The 14,240-nt window shown below is 42.5% G+C and overlaps 1 long non-coding RNA gene across 1 annotated transcript; it reads right to left on the bottom strand.

Moving 5' to 3' along the window:
* Positions 1-555: 555 nt before the first annotated feature.
* On the bottom strand, positions 556-3,719 carry LOC121080365. The gene is made up of 2 exons (XR_005825346.1): positions 3,681-3,719; positions 556-716 (listed from the first exon to the last, which is right to left on the bottom strand). It is a non-coding gene; the product is annotated as an uncharacterized LOC121080365 (long non-coding RNA).
* Between the last annotated feature and the right edge of the window lie 10,521 nt (positions 3,720-14,240).

Here is a 14,240-nt window from a genome sequence, read left to right as displayed (position 1 = left end):
AGTCAAATGCTTTCTTTTCTTACATCCTCCTTATTATTTCCTGCTATGAGCAGATCATCTACATACTGTAACAGCACGTTTCCCGTTTGTACCTGGTATTCTTTTAAGAGCTCTTCCAGGGCCTGTCCAAACAGATTAGGGGACTCAGTGAACCCTTGGGGAAGCACGGTCCATCTCAATTGCTGTCTACGGCCTGTCTCTATGTCTTCCCATTCAAAGGCAAAATAATCACGGCATTCTTCTGCCAGTGGACAGGCCCAAAAGGCATCTTTTAAATCAGCCACACTATACCAGGAGTTATGGGGTCCTAGCTTGCTTAGCAGTGTGTATGGATTTGCTACTACAGGGAACCGGGTGATAGTTCTTTTGTTTATTTCCCTTAAATCATGTACGAGCCGATATTTCCCATTTGGTTTCTTTACAGGCAGAATGGGAGTGTTAAAGGGTGACATACAAGGCTCTAAGGTTCCTTGTGCCAATTTTGCCAATTTAAGTATATTTTTACCAGTCCTGGGGAAGTTCGGCCATTGTTGCTTTAGTGTCCCATTGTTCTGGTTCTTTTCTCCACAGTTTGTTCCTCCTCTGCCTTGCCCGTCGACTCGGTTGCTTCGAGCCACGGGGTGTACCATCTTCTCGGCAGCAAGGGAATTCTTCAGGAGAACAGCTGCTTCGGGCTTTCTGCCTGTTTACATAGGCTTCCCACTTTGCAGCTTTAACTAATGGGGCAAAGCAAGACACGGTTAGTACTTCCCTTCTGCACTTTATAGCCAAGATTTCAGCTACAAAAGGGGACTGGTTTGTTGGAGTGGTAACAATAATATTGAGGGTTTATTCCTTTGGTAAAAATTTCCCACCACTCATGGGATTCTCGAATAATTTCTTGTTTAGACTCTAATTGTTTTAATTTCCACTCAGTGAGAGTTCTTTGGATTTTTCAACACTGTGTGTAAACTCCTATCGGAGGGTATCCACATTCATAGTGTGTCCACCATTTATTCTGGCATACCTTACACCTGAAACAAGCAAATGGATAACAATTGCAGTTCAAATTATTGCATATATTATTCACATCAGCATATCTTCTATACTTAAGATTGTGTGGTTCCATAAGTTTAGCAATTTCCTTCAACACACTTTGTATGCTTCCATATATAATAGATAAAAAAAAGAAATAATTATAGCAAATATAAACAACAATACACACTTTATACCAAAAGGTAATGCGGCAAAATAATCAAATAAAGTCTCTATCATTACGTTATCTTTTCAGGGTTATCTTGGTGTCACCTGGAGTACTGATTACTTTCCAGTGGGGTCTCCTCACTGGGCCTTTAATGCGACTGGCATGAGTCCATCCATGCTCAGCAGTGTGTATGGATTTGCTACTACAGGGAACCGGGTGATAGTTCTTTTGTTTATTTCCCTTAAATCATGTACGAGCCGATATTTCCCATTTGGTTTCTTTACAGGCAGAATGGGGGTGTTAAAGGGTGACATACAAGGCTCTAAGATTCCTTGTGCTAACAATCGATCAATTTCTGGTTTTAATCCCCTCCGTCCTTCTAGGGATATGGGATATTGCTTTACCCTCACAGGTATGTGGGGTTCGGAAATTTGGATTTTAATCGGTGGGATTTCCAGTCTACTAATTGTGTCCGGAGAGTACCAGACATCGGGGTTAATTTGTTTTTGATCATCCACGGTCAAAGGATAAGCAGACACCGTTAGCTCTTGATTTTTCACTTTAATTTCTAATTGCAATTCAACAATTAAATCTTGTCCTAACAGATTAAATTCTGCTTCAGGGACGAGCAAGAGTTCACCCATTCCAAATTTATTTTCAGTTTCGAATACCACATTTTTGATTTTGCTTACTTTAAAGGGTTCTCCTTTTGCTCCAATTACTTGTACTTTTTCAGGGGAAACTTTACATCCCTCAGGTATTTGCCTAATAGTCGATTTCTCAGCCCCAGTGTCTACTAAAAAGGTGAACTCTTGTTTATGGGGACCTATTTTTAATTTTATCAAGGGCTCATGATGACTCCGGTCCCCTAAGATATAGAGCCCCTGACTCTCCTATTCCGTTTTCAATATTTCCTCATCCCTGATCCTTTCTCTGCAATTCTTTTTTATATGTCCCTTCTTTCCACAGTAAAAACATCTCTGTTCCTTCTTTACTACTACGTTCCCTTGTTTCGTTCCAGCAGATCTGTGTTCATCAGTCCGCCCTTTGCGATCCTCTCTGACCGCTGCTACCATCATTTTTACTTGTCGCTTGCTGCTCTCTTCTTCCCGCCTTACGTAGACTTTCTGAGCTTCCCTCAATAATTCATCCAACCCTCTATTCTGCCAGTCTTCTTACTTTTCAATCTTCTTTCTGATATCTTCCCATGATTTTGCCACAAACTGAGTTTTGAGGAGCGCTTGCCCTAAAGGGTAGTCTGGATTTACCCCAGAGTACAGCTGAAGGGCTTTCCTCAGTCGTTCCAGCCACTCAGTAGGGCTCTCATCTTTCTTTTGCATTTCATTAAATGCTTTATTGATATTCTGGCCACGGGGTACTGCTTCTCTAATTCCCTGAATTACTATAGTTCTCAGGTCCTGCATATGAGTTCTATGCACCGGATCCTGATTATCCCAATTAGGTCTTTGAAGTGGCCATTTAATATCTGCTTGGGGTCCCTGGGCATGTTGAGCATCCCACAGTCTCATTCCTGCTCGTCTAATCATATCTCTTTCCTCGGTAGTAAATAATTGACCAAGGATAGATTGCATCTCATCCCAAGTATAAAGATTTGGTCCCAAAAGTTGATTTAATCTTTCTGCCACTCCGAGTGGGTCCTCAATTAAGTTTCCCATCTCGGTTCTTTTAAAATCTCGTAGGTCAGCTGAGTTTAGGGGTACGGAAATATATCTGATCACAGGTTGAGGTCCCCCAATGGGTATTTCCCTTAGGGGGTACATCTGAGCTGCCCCTTTTTGACTTCTAGTTACGCGTCTAGGAAGAGGGGGAGACCCTTGTTCCGACTCTGGTGGGGGAGTGGGCGCTCTGGGGACCTCTGCAGGAGCAGGAGGAGGAATGTAAGGAGGGGGGGTTAGAAGGGTTTCGTCTAACTCTTCCTTCTTTTTCTTTTGTTTAGTTTTTATTTCATTCAGCGGGTAAAGTCTAGCTCCCGGTTTTTTTAGCCACACTTCCGCATATTGACTCTCCTCCGGGTTAAGGGGTTTTCTTATTATTAACCCAGAGGTTTAATTGCTGTCTTACCCAATCTTCTTCTGACCCATAGACTGGCCAAAAGACATTTTTAGAAATCTTCTTCCCTCCCCATATCTTAGTACAATATTCTATCATTTTCTGCTTATCTTTCCCTAGGGTTCCAGGGAAATATCTCCAATTGTCCAAGATATATGCCAGAGGGGTATTCTTAGGTACAGTGGGTACCCTTCCCATGGGAGTCGAAGGCTTCCTGCCCTTCGCCCCCATTTTCTGGGATATCCACAAACATACACTCACTCGCTCCCCTTGTTCCTGGCCCAGTCCCTCGCGGGAGATGGGAGACGCAGTACTTAAGAGTCCACACTCGTTTTGTTCAGTATATCGAACCTCTCACTCGTTATATTCCAGGAAACCCAATCCCGCCTGAACGGCAAACCCGCGAACAAATTCGCAATATACTTACGCGTCCTGCGTCTTCGTCCGGACTCCCGTGCACAGAATTTTATGGGATTTTACTGGTCCTTTTTTTGCTCATTATTCTAGAATTTAGGTTCGTCGGTAAGGTTGGAGTAAGCTGTTGGTCGCGGGGCCGCGAAATGTCGCGGGGCGCCTCCCGGGAGGACCAAAGCCCACCGTTCCTTATCCGAGTCACGGCACCAGAAATTGTTATAAATTGAGACCACAATTGATCATAATCCAATTAAAATTTTATTAATTATTGCAAGTAGAATATGAGCAAAGACAGCGCTGGATGGCAGGGGAGTCTGCGCTCCGCCAACTGCCGCTCTGAGCAGTTCAAACAGTCCTTTTTTATACTTTTTACTTTCGTGTTCGTGAAGTAGTGGAGGTGTTGACCCTTCACTCATATATCTTTATATGGGGTTGTCTGTCTTGTTTCTGTCTGGGGGTTATCTTATCTTTTACAAGCGGCATCCTGGACATCTGGCCGTTATCTTATCTTTTGTTGCCTAATCTTTACATTAGCCTTAACATAAATCTTAATAAACAATACCCTAGTCCATAGTTTCTTACATAAGGATGAGAGCAGGTCATTGGCCGAACAGAAATTGGTTTCTGCTCTTAAAAAAAGGGTGAATAACATAGTAAGAATACATGAAATTGGAGCACGCTAAGTCAATTGAAAAAAAAAATTGGCAATGAACAGAAGTCTAGAAAACACAGCCCATTGACGTATGGAATTAGACTCTATTACTCAAAAGTTATAAAGTAGGTATGTTTATTGCGCGCAGATGCACGGGGGATTGCTCCTCCACAAGCGTGCATACCTGAAGTGACCAACCATCTCACATTTATACAATGAAACAAATGAATATTCAATTAACGCCTATACATATTCGTTACCTAAACCCCGCTTCACATGTTAATTAGCTTATCAGTCCATTTCCTGGAATGTGGTGGTCTTGCAGGTTTGTAGGTGATTCATGTTCTTCTGACCATCCAATCTTCTCCAGCAAGGAGACTTAGCACTCCCTCCCTCTAGATAGCACTGGAATATCTCTCATCCTTTTCTCATTCTTTTTTAAAATAGCCCCTTTGTTAGAGGAAGAAGGGCAGGGTCTCCTCAAAACTGTTGGCATCTCCTCAAGGCTGTGTGCCTATGTGACCAGACACCACACCCATGACTAGTCACCATACCCACATTCCTTGAGCAGACATATACAATCACAATTGATGTCCATTGTCCCCATTTCACACTATTTCTCCATATCAGTGTGATGTATTCTCCTTGGTTTGTTTTTACTTTCTACTATAAGCGTTATTTTGGTTTAGGTATTGCAAACTGAGCACTCCAATAGCTAGGACTAGCACTAGTCCTAGCTAGAGATGGATAACCCCTGCAGTGTCCTAGCTGGAGATGGGAAATCCTCCTCTGCTTTTCCAAGGGTTCATACTGCAAAATGCTTGATGCTGGCTAGCACTGAAATCAGCTCCCTGGAGTACAGCAACTTTCTGGGTAGCACCTCTAAAGAAGGACACTGGTTTGCTCCCAGACCAGCTCAGATCTGTGCCTTGATTTGTCTTTAGCATCCAAACCCTCCTGGAGAGCTTCTGCTACCATTTCTTGGGCCAGCGATTTGGGGGAGAGAAGGACACAACTCCTTTTTGCCTGACTTCCAGAAGCATCTTATATTTAAATAGGCAGTTGCTTGCTCATGTGTAGAGAAAAGGAGAGGGATGAATTCAAATTAGTCATAATTTACTGACAAACATTCCAAATAAAATATACAGTAAACCCAAGGGAACAGTGATTCTGTATTTTTTTTTTAATGAATTGGGTTTTGAAGTCATTAGCTTGTTGTTATAAAGCTCTGTTCTGGTAATTTGCTGCTACCATTTTTTAAATAGTTCTGTAAAAGTAAATGAATTGCTGGAATAAAGCAAGCTGTAATTTTTTCCTCACTTCTCTGAAAGGCTCATGTCCGCTGTTTATTCTGAGGGGCTGAGCATTACCTGGGTGCTTCAGCTCTGACTACAGGACTTTTCTTTCCTCACACTATTTCTTGTTATGGTCTCAATTAAATGAAAGTTTTTTGCTTCATAGCTTGCCTTGACAGATGTTATTTCCACAGACAAGTCCTGCTGCAGACATGCAGCTCTCTGAACTATTTTTCCTGCGCTTCCCATTGCATCGATTCATAGGAGCAGTCAAAACTCACCATCAGTGTTTAACCCCTTCAGAGGGGAATTTGGGGAAGAACTTCTGACAAAGACCAGCTAAATTCACACCAAGTTCAAAAAAAAAAAAAAAAAAAAAAAAAAAGCAGACAACAGTGTGCCTGAAGTCCTGGCCATCACCCAGCTTGGTTGCAAACCTCTGTCAGACAGATTTGGTACCTGCTGGACCTTATGTTGCCGGTGTGGGCGAGTGGGTCTTTTTCCTTCCCTGCTCTCCATAAAATTCAGTGGACATCAGCCAGCTACCATGGGAACCCCAAGGGCTGGATCTGGCCCACCTGGGTTTGAACTTTCACATCCCAAGAAACAAAGCGCCCTTGTCTCCAACAGGCAGAACACAGTTTTGCAGACAGGTCACTGTGTGGGCACAAGCAGCACGAGCAGGAAAGGCAGCATGAAGAAACAAGGAAAAAAGGAGCACAGGAATCAGCTCCCTCCCCCTGACATGCTGCCCATATGGATCTCCTGCCTTTCCCCAGCTTTGCTGGCACCCACCTTTGCTGGTTATTTGCAACCTAAGTTGACAAAACCAGTTTTGAGTAAGTTTTCCAAATTTCAAAGCCTTTCCCCTACCCCATTCCTCTCATCTACCTAGCTATCTATCAAACAAGTCTTTGTACTGCCTGGTTTTTACCTCCATCTTCTGGGCAGGCTGTTAATCTTTCCCCACCACCAAGGGTTTGTTAACCCTACAAAAATAATCAACCCATGTTGGTTTAAATAACTGAACTCTTAACCTCCCCCACATCCTCCCCAGTCATTTAACCTGCCAAGAAGCTTCATAACACTGAGAGTCTCATCATTACATCCTCCCGGTTGTCTGGCATCACTAATACATTATTTTATTTTTTTTAAGTTAATGAATTCTGTATGGTCAGTTGTACTGAATAAGTGTTTGATAATGCTACACTGAGAAGCACAATGGGTCTTGCATGCCTGACTTTGTTAAAGTCAAGCGGCGTGCAGCACGCTGTTTCTCAGCTCCGCAAAAGAAGCAATCAAGGTTTTTGTGGTGCTTCAGACAATGGGGACAGGCCACATGTTGTGCTAAAGCTCAGCCTGAACCGCAAACAGCGGGATGGAGGGAAAAGCCCGCATGCAGGCTCTGCATGCCCAAGGGCAGCCACTGCCACCTCCCTTTTTGGCTTTCTCTTAACAAAGAGTCTCCACTCCAAAATAAAAAGTGTGAAGCTGTTCCCTCACAGTACTGAAGGAAGATGTTACTCATTGACTCTCATGAGCAGCAAAGACCAAGAAGTTGTAGAAATAAGAGGCAGAAAAGCTAATAAATTACTTTGCTTCAGTTTAGTGCTAGCTCTAAATGACTCCCCGAAGAATTTTATCCAGCACAGCTTCAAGCCACAGGATTTGAAGCAAAAAAAAAAAGCAGCCTGTTATAAATTGAGACCACAACGGATCATAATCCAATTAAAATTTTATTAATTATAGCAAGTAGAATATGAGCAAAGACAGCGCTGGATGACAGGGGAGTCTGCGCTCCACCAACTGCCGTACTGAGCAGTTCAAACAGTCCCTTTTTATACATCTTTACTTCCATGTTCATGAGGTAGTGGAGTCATGCTTTTGTTGTTAGGGGGGTCGTTTTCTGCCTCCTGCTGGTCTTCCTCCTTTGTCTCATTGCCCTGTTTCTGTCGGTTCCTGGACACCTGGTGGCATCCTGGACACCTGGCAGTGATCTTATCTTTTCACAAGTGGCATCCTGCACACCTGGCGGTGATCGTATCTTTTCACAAGCAGCATCCTGGACACCTGGCAGTGATCGTATCTTTTCACAAGTGGCATCCTGCACACCTGGCGGTTATCTTATCTTTTGTTGTCTAATCTTTACATTTACATATGGGCTTAACATAAATTTAAATAAACAATACCCTAGTCCATAGTTTCTTACAATCCCCCCTTTTTCTTTTTATCCTATTATTGTTTATTAGACACTGCTTTCATTCTCGGCACTGTGAACAAACCTTTTTCCACAATCCCAACATTTATCGTAACACTCACAAGGTAATACGTCACAATTACAATAGGCATAATTGGGTAATACATATAATAATAACATACAAAACCAAAACTTAAAAATAACACTTTTTCTTAACACATTCCCTTTTTTTCTTTTTTTTTTTTTTTTTTTTTTACATGCGTCACTATCATGGCTAGACTATAGGGATTTCGCATGCGCGGTCTTTCCAGATTTTTCCAACACATTCTGTGGGGCTTTAAAATCGCGCATGCGCATGCTCAAAGGTATACACGGACCATTCGCGAGACAAACAATGGCTACTGCGCACCCAGATGAAATCCCAAACCCATTTCCTGAGCTTACCACTCCAGTAAGTCTATTAATGGTAACATTTATGGCACTATGGCCAAATGACAGGTCCCAGTTTTCAATGTAAGGTTTTTTTTACCACCAGACCACCACGTCACCTGCCAGAGAAGAAAGGTCTAGAGTGGACATTTCGCCCTCTGAACATTCTGTAAGGTGAGTGTTCTCAAAAAGTTTAACCTATATGGTTCATCTTTTTTTTTTTTTTTTTTTTTTTTTTTTTCTGTTGCTGTTTAGGCAGAGGGTACGTTTTTCTGTTGTCTCACGTCAAGAACTTATGGCGGAGGTGAAAAAGTATCAGCCTTTGCAGGCAAACAGCAAACACCCTGCCATGCGTCCAGCGTGACTCAGCCGCACATTCGAGGGGGTACGGGGCTTTGTACAAACTCACCCCAATACTTTAACACTTTCACAGGGTTTTTTTTTTTTTTTTTTTTTTTTTTACTCTCCACCCCCCCCCCCCGGCTTCAGATCTTACATACATTAGCACAAGTTTTTTTATCTTACAACGTGTTTCATTCTGGTTGCTCCATAGAAGGAACCACAACCTCCCCTCTGATCCTTTTGCATTGCTAATATTAAGGGATCTTGTGGAGCTAGGTTAATACCACACTCTTTTGCCACTCTGGGTGATTCCTCAGAGTGAAAAACATACCAGCATACATTACTTCATCCCATTTTTCCTCTCGCCTTAAAAATAACATTAATTTTAACAAAACATTATAATTCAGTGTGCCGTTTAAGGGCCATTTTCTCTGTCCCCTAACTTATACAGGGGCCACCACTGATTGCAGTACTTAGCCAAAGTTCTCTTATTCACGCTTCCCCCAGCTGCCCCCCCCCCATTTCCTTCCCGTGACCTTTCTTACTATTATCTCAATCGCTATCCCAGCCACAGAGACTCTAAATTCACTTACAGCTCTCTCTCTTATCCCAAGGCGTCCAAACCTTACAGTCAGGGCATTCAATTTCTTGTCGCCACCATACATATAATAATTCTTTACACCATATACACTTTAAAACATACAGAGGTTCACATTCACCCCTCGGATGTTCAAGACAATAACCACATACCAACATTTGTAATATACTGAATACAGAAATGTTCTCACATTTCCAGAATAAATGAGTATAACAATTATTAATAACCTTGTAATTATTAATTAAAAGGCCACTTTTCTCCACATTCCAGCTTATAAAGCGGCCACCATTGATTACAATATTTTATCAATGTTTTCCTATTCACATTTCCACCAGCGGATCCTCCAATATCCTTCCAATGACTCAAAACACACCCTTTTTCTTTAAAATCCCACCACTCTGCTTTCCTCCCATTTTTCCCAGCTTACACTCACAGAACACACTTATCACTTACAGAATTACTACTTACAAAATGCAACACACAGGTATCTTTCTACAGCAACACCAAGAGCTCACTATTATTATCAAAAATATAGCCAAAATCACAGTAACAATTATCAAAGTCAAATTCCACATTCCATAAATCCGGTAACCAAAATAAGCAACACTGCAGCAAATAAGCTTGAAACAATGAATATTCCATTAACGCCTATACATATTCATTACCTGAACCCGCCTACCCTCGCTTCGTATGCTAATTAGCTTATCAGTCTTTCACGCTTGCGCAGATTCTTCCAAAAATTGTGGGCCGGGGTCTTTAGAATGTGGGCAGTGATCTATGGGAGGAAGGCTGTAGGTCTTCCTCATGGTGTATTTTTCACCTTTTGCTCATTTGCAGTGTTCTTATCAGTCTGAGGTAATTTATGCCCTTGCTGGCCATCTGCTTTTCTTGCTTAATTATTTCTTTTACCCTTATCTGTCCTCTCCTGCTGAAGTGTTCCGCTAAAGTTTTTCCCATTATTTTACCACAAACTGAGTTTTGAGGAGCGCTTGCCCTAAAGGGTTGTGTGGATTTACCCCAGAGTACAGCTGAAGGGCTTTCCTCAGTCGTTCCAGCCACTCAGTGGGGCTCTCATATTTTTTTTTTTTTTTTTTTTTTTCATTTTCATTTTCATTAAATGCTTTATTGATATTCTGGCCACGGGGTACTGCTTCTCTAATCCCCTGAATTACTATAGTTCTCAGGTCCTGCATATGAGTTCTATGCACCGGATCCTGATTATCCCAATTAGGTCTTTGGAGTGGCCATTTAATATCTGCTTGGGATCCCTGGGTTTCCTCGGTAGTAAATAATTGACAAAGGATAGATTGCATCTTATCCCAAGTATAAAGGTTTGGTCCCAGAAATTGATCTAATCTTTCTGCCACTCCGAGTGGGTCCTCAATTAAGTTTCCCATCTCGGTCCTTTTAAAATCTCGTAGGTCAGCCGAATTTAGAGGCACAGAAATATATCCGATCACAGGTTGAGGTCCCCCCCATGGGCATTTCTCTTAGGCGGTATATTTGAGCTGCCCCTTTTTGACTTCTAGTTACGCGTCTAGGAAGAGGGGGAGACCCTTGTTCCGACTCTGGTGGAGGAGTGGGCGCTCTGGGGACCTCTGCAGGAGCAGGAGGAGAAATGTAAGGAGGGGGGGTTAGAAGGGTTTCGTCTAACTCTCCCTTCTTTTTCTTTTGTTTAGTTTTTATTTCATTCAGCGGGTAAAGTCTAGCTCCCGGTTTTTTAGCCACACCTCCGCATATTGACTCTCCTCCGGGTTAAGGGGTTTTCTTATTATTAACCCAGAGGTTTAATTGCTGTCTTACCCAATCTTCTTCTGACCCATAGACTGGCCAAAAGACATTTTTAGAAATCTTCTTCCCTCCCCATATCTTAGTACAATATTCTATCATTTTCTGCTTATCTTTCCCTAGGGTTCCAGGGAAATATCTCCAATTGTCCAAGATATATGCCAGGAGGGTATTCTTGGGTACAGTAGGTACCCTTCCCATGGGAGTCGAAGGCTTCCTGCCCTTCGCCCCCATCTTCTGGAATATCCACAAACATACACTCACTCGCTCCCCTTGTTCCTGGCCCAGTCCCTCGCGGGAGATGGGAAACGCAGTACTTAAGAGTCCGCACTCGCTTGGTTCAGTATATCGAACCTCTCACTCGTTATATTCCAGGAAACCCAATCCCGCCCGAACAGCAAACCTTGCGAACAAATTCGCAATATACTTACGCGTCCTGCGTCTTCGTCCGGACTCCCGTGCACAGAATTTTTATGGGATTTTACCGGTTTCTCCTTTGCTCATTATTCTAGAATTTAGGTTCGTCGGTAAGGTTGGAGTAAGCTGTTGGTCGCGGGGCCGCGAAATGTCGCGGGGCGCCTCCCCGGAGGACCAAAGCCCACCGTTCCTTATCCGAGTCACGGCACCAGAAATTGTTATAAATTGAGACCACAACGGATCATAATCCAATTAAAATTTTATTAATTATAGCAAGTAGAATATGAGCAAAGACAGCGCTGGACGACAGGGGAGTCTGCGCTCCACCAACTGCCGTACTGAGCAGTTCAAACAGTCCCTTTTTATACATCTTTACTTCCATGTTCATGAGGTAGTGGAGTCATGCTTTTGTTGTTAGGGGGGTCGTTTTCTGCCTCCTGCTGGTCTTCCTCCTTTGTCTCATTGCCCTGTTTCTGTCGGTTCCTGGACACCTGGTGGCATCCTGGACACCTGGCGGTGATCTTATCTTTTCACAAGTGGCATCCTGCACACCTGGCGGTGATCGTATCTTTTCACAAGCCGTATCCTGGACACCTGGCGGTGATCGTATCTTTTCACAAGTGGCATCCTGCACACCTGGCGGTTATCTTATCTTTTGTTGTCTAATCTTTACATTTACATATGGGCTTAACATAAATTTAAATAAACAATACCCTAGTCCATAGTTTCTTACACAGCCTAACAGGAGGTTATTCAGCTGTTCCAAGGCTAGTAAACCTGGAAAATACTGAAATGCTCTTAGTATGCACCAGGAGTGGCTCTCTGCAGCAGCACATTTGCTTTGCTTTCAAAGTTGGGTAAGTAAAGCCACACAGAAAGACTCAGGATAAGCCACCACTGACATGGGACACAGGCATACAGCGACCTGTGCAGTGAATGCTTGCACATAGCTCTACCACATGCTAATAACCCATACAGACATGCAGGCAACGTTTGGGGGCATTTGTTTTGTTGTTTGCTTTTGTTTGTTTGTTTTTTTAAGTCAGCCTATTTTGGCCCTTCACAACACAGCCATTACCAAGGTATCTGAGCACTGTCCCCTGTTCTCCATGTTCCTTGCTCTAGGGTACAGCATCCCAGCAGGGTTCGTTTTTTTTTTTCTGTAGCTACAAATCATTATCGCTGCACCTATGGAGAGCTGCTGATATGCACCTGCCGACAGCCTGACCTCAGCGAGGCACTTTCAATTCATTAATGTTCCCAACATCCAGGCTAATCTTTTAAGGAAAAAAAACCCACACTTTTTTTCCTACTTATGGCTGTCATACTTTTGAGACCTCTAACCCAAGCCACACACGGGCCGAGCTTGCATCTACAATGTGTCTGCAGGCTATTATGCTCTCGTCTGACAACCAGTATGTTTTTTGTTCAGGTTTACATTTAGCCAGTATTGCCCAAGCCCAGAAGCCAGCCCCTTGGTGCTACAAGTTACACAGCTTTCTTCCAAGTTCCCACATACAGTATGTTTGTTTATGTGCACTGCATAAATAAGACTGCAGTTATTATGAATAAATAACCTCTGCTGAAGCCCAGCTGGCCTGACTCGCCGTCCCTTCCCTCCTGCCTTCGGAAGAACAGCGTGCCTTCAGCTCTATTATTTATGAGCCTTTTCCATATTAACTCGGCGGTTTGAACTGTAAGTGCGTATCGTTGCAACTGGACTAATAATACCCATTAGTTGTATTTTGATAAGATTAAGACTTTTATTAGACTAATGTATTCAAAACACTGCATTTAGGGTGTGTTCGTTTTACCTATTAACAACATTTTCAGCATAACAAAGCCCCTTATTTCCAAAGCTTATGCCAATCCTACCCTAATTCAACTGGTAACTTAAGACTTAATTCTCACACTAAAAGCAGCAGTATCACACCCGATATTTTCCCAAAATCTATGCAAGCAACAAGAAAACAGCAACACAGCTAAAATATTCCAGTGATGAGCACCATAACATGACCCTAAGAAAAAAAGTACAAACAGTTTAACTTGACAATTAATCCTTGTGTTTGCTGCTTGTTTCCATTTTCCCATCCCCACCTCAGTCAGAGAAAACAAATACTGCAACTGCTGTTAATTAAAGATTTCTTTAACAACAAACATGCCAAATAAGCCACTTGGCACATAGCAGGGCATGAACTCTATTCTTCACATGCAGCAAATTGTGCCACCCAATAAGTAGTATTAAAATGGTAATGTTAGCTAGCTGAGCCCTTAATTGGCTGAATCAGAGAGCTGGGAGCATGCTTGTGCAATCAAGAGACCCCTGTCTAGCCTAAATGCTGAGTTTTAAACAGATGTCTTAAAAAGAAAAGGGGAGGGAGAAGCTGAGGGAAGGCACTATAAAAGGATTTTGCAAATAGGCTAATCTCAGCCTCTGCATGCATAGATGCAAAAAGAAGATATTCTCCCCAATGCCGCTTTGAAGTCTTTTGACCTGGATCACAGGTGGCGGCTTATGCAGGCACCCTTATGCTAGGGAAAAATAAATTCATAGACAAATCTTTTGTGTAAACATTTTCTGGTTATAGGGTTGATAACACTTGTTAAGTCTTATGCCAGGACTGCCTAATGCTGCTTTCATAAGGGAAAGGAAATTTTTGCCATATGACTTCCACGAGGAAAAAAAGAAACCTGTCTTATCTACATACATTGTAAGTTACAAGGACCTAGCAACTTAGCTTGTGAAGAGTCATGCATTTCTTCCCTGTAACCTTAAAATAAATACTTTCTCATTTTACCCATTTTCAGACTTTATGGAAGAAACCCAGATTACAGTGTTGGATGCGAGAGATGGA

This window comes from Falco naumanni, chromosome W (assembly GCF_017639655.2).
Source record: "Falco naumanni isolate bFalNau1 chromosome W, bFalNau1.pat, whole genome shotgun sequence".
Classification (NCBI taxonomy): Eukaryota; Metazoa; Chordata; class Aves; order Falconiformes; family Falconidae; genus Falco; species Falco naumanni.
The sequence above is the reverse complement of the archived record's forward strand: the minus strand, read 5'-3'. Positions and strand labels throughout refer to the sequence as shown.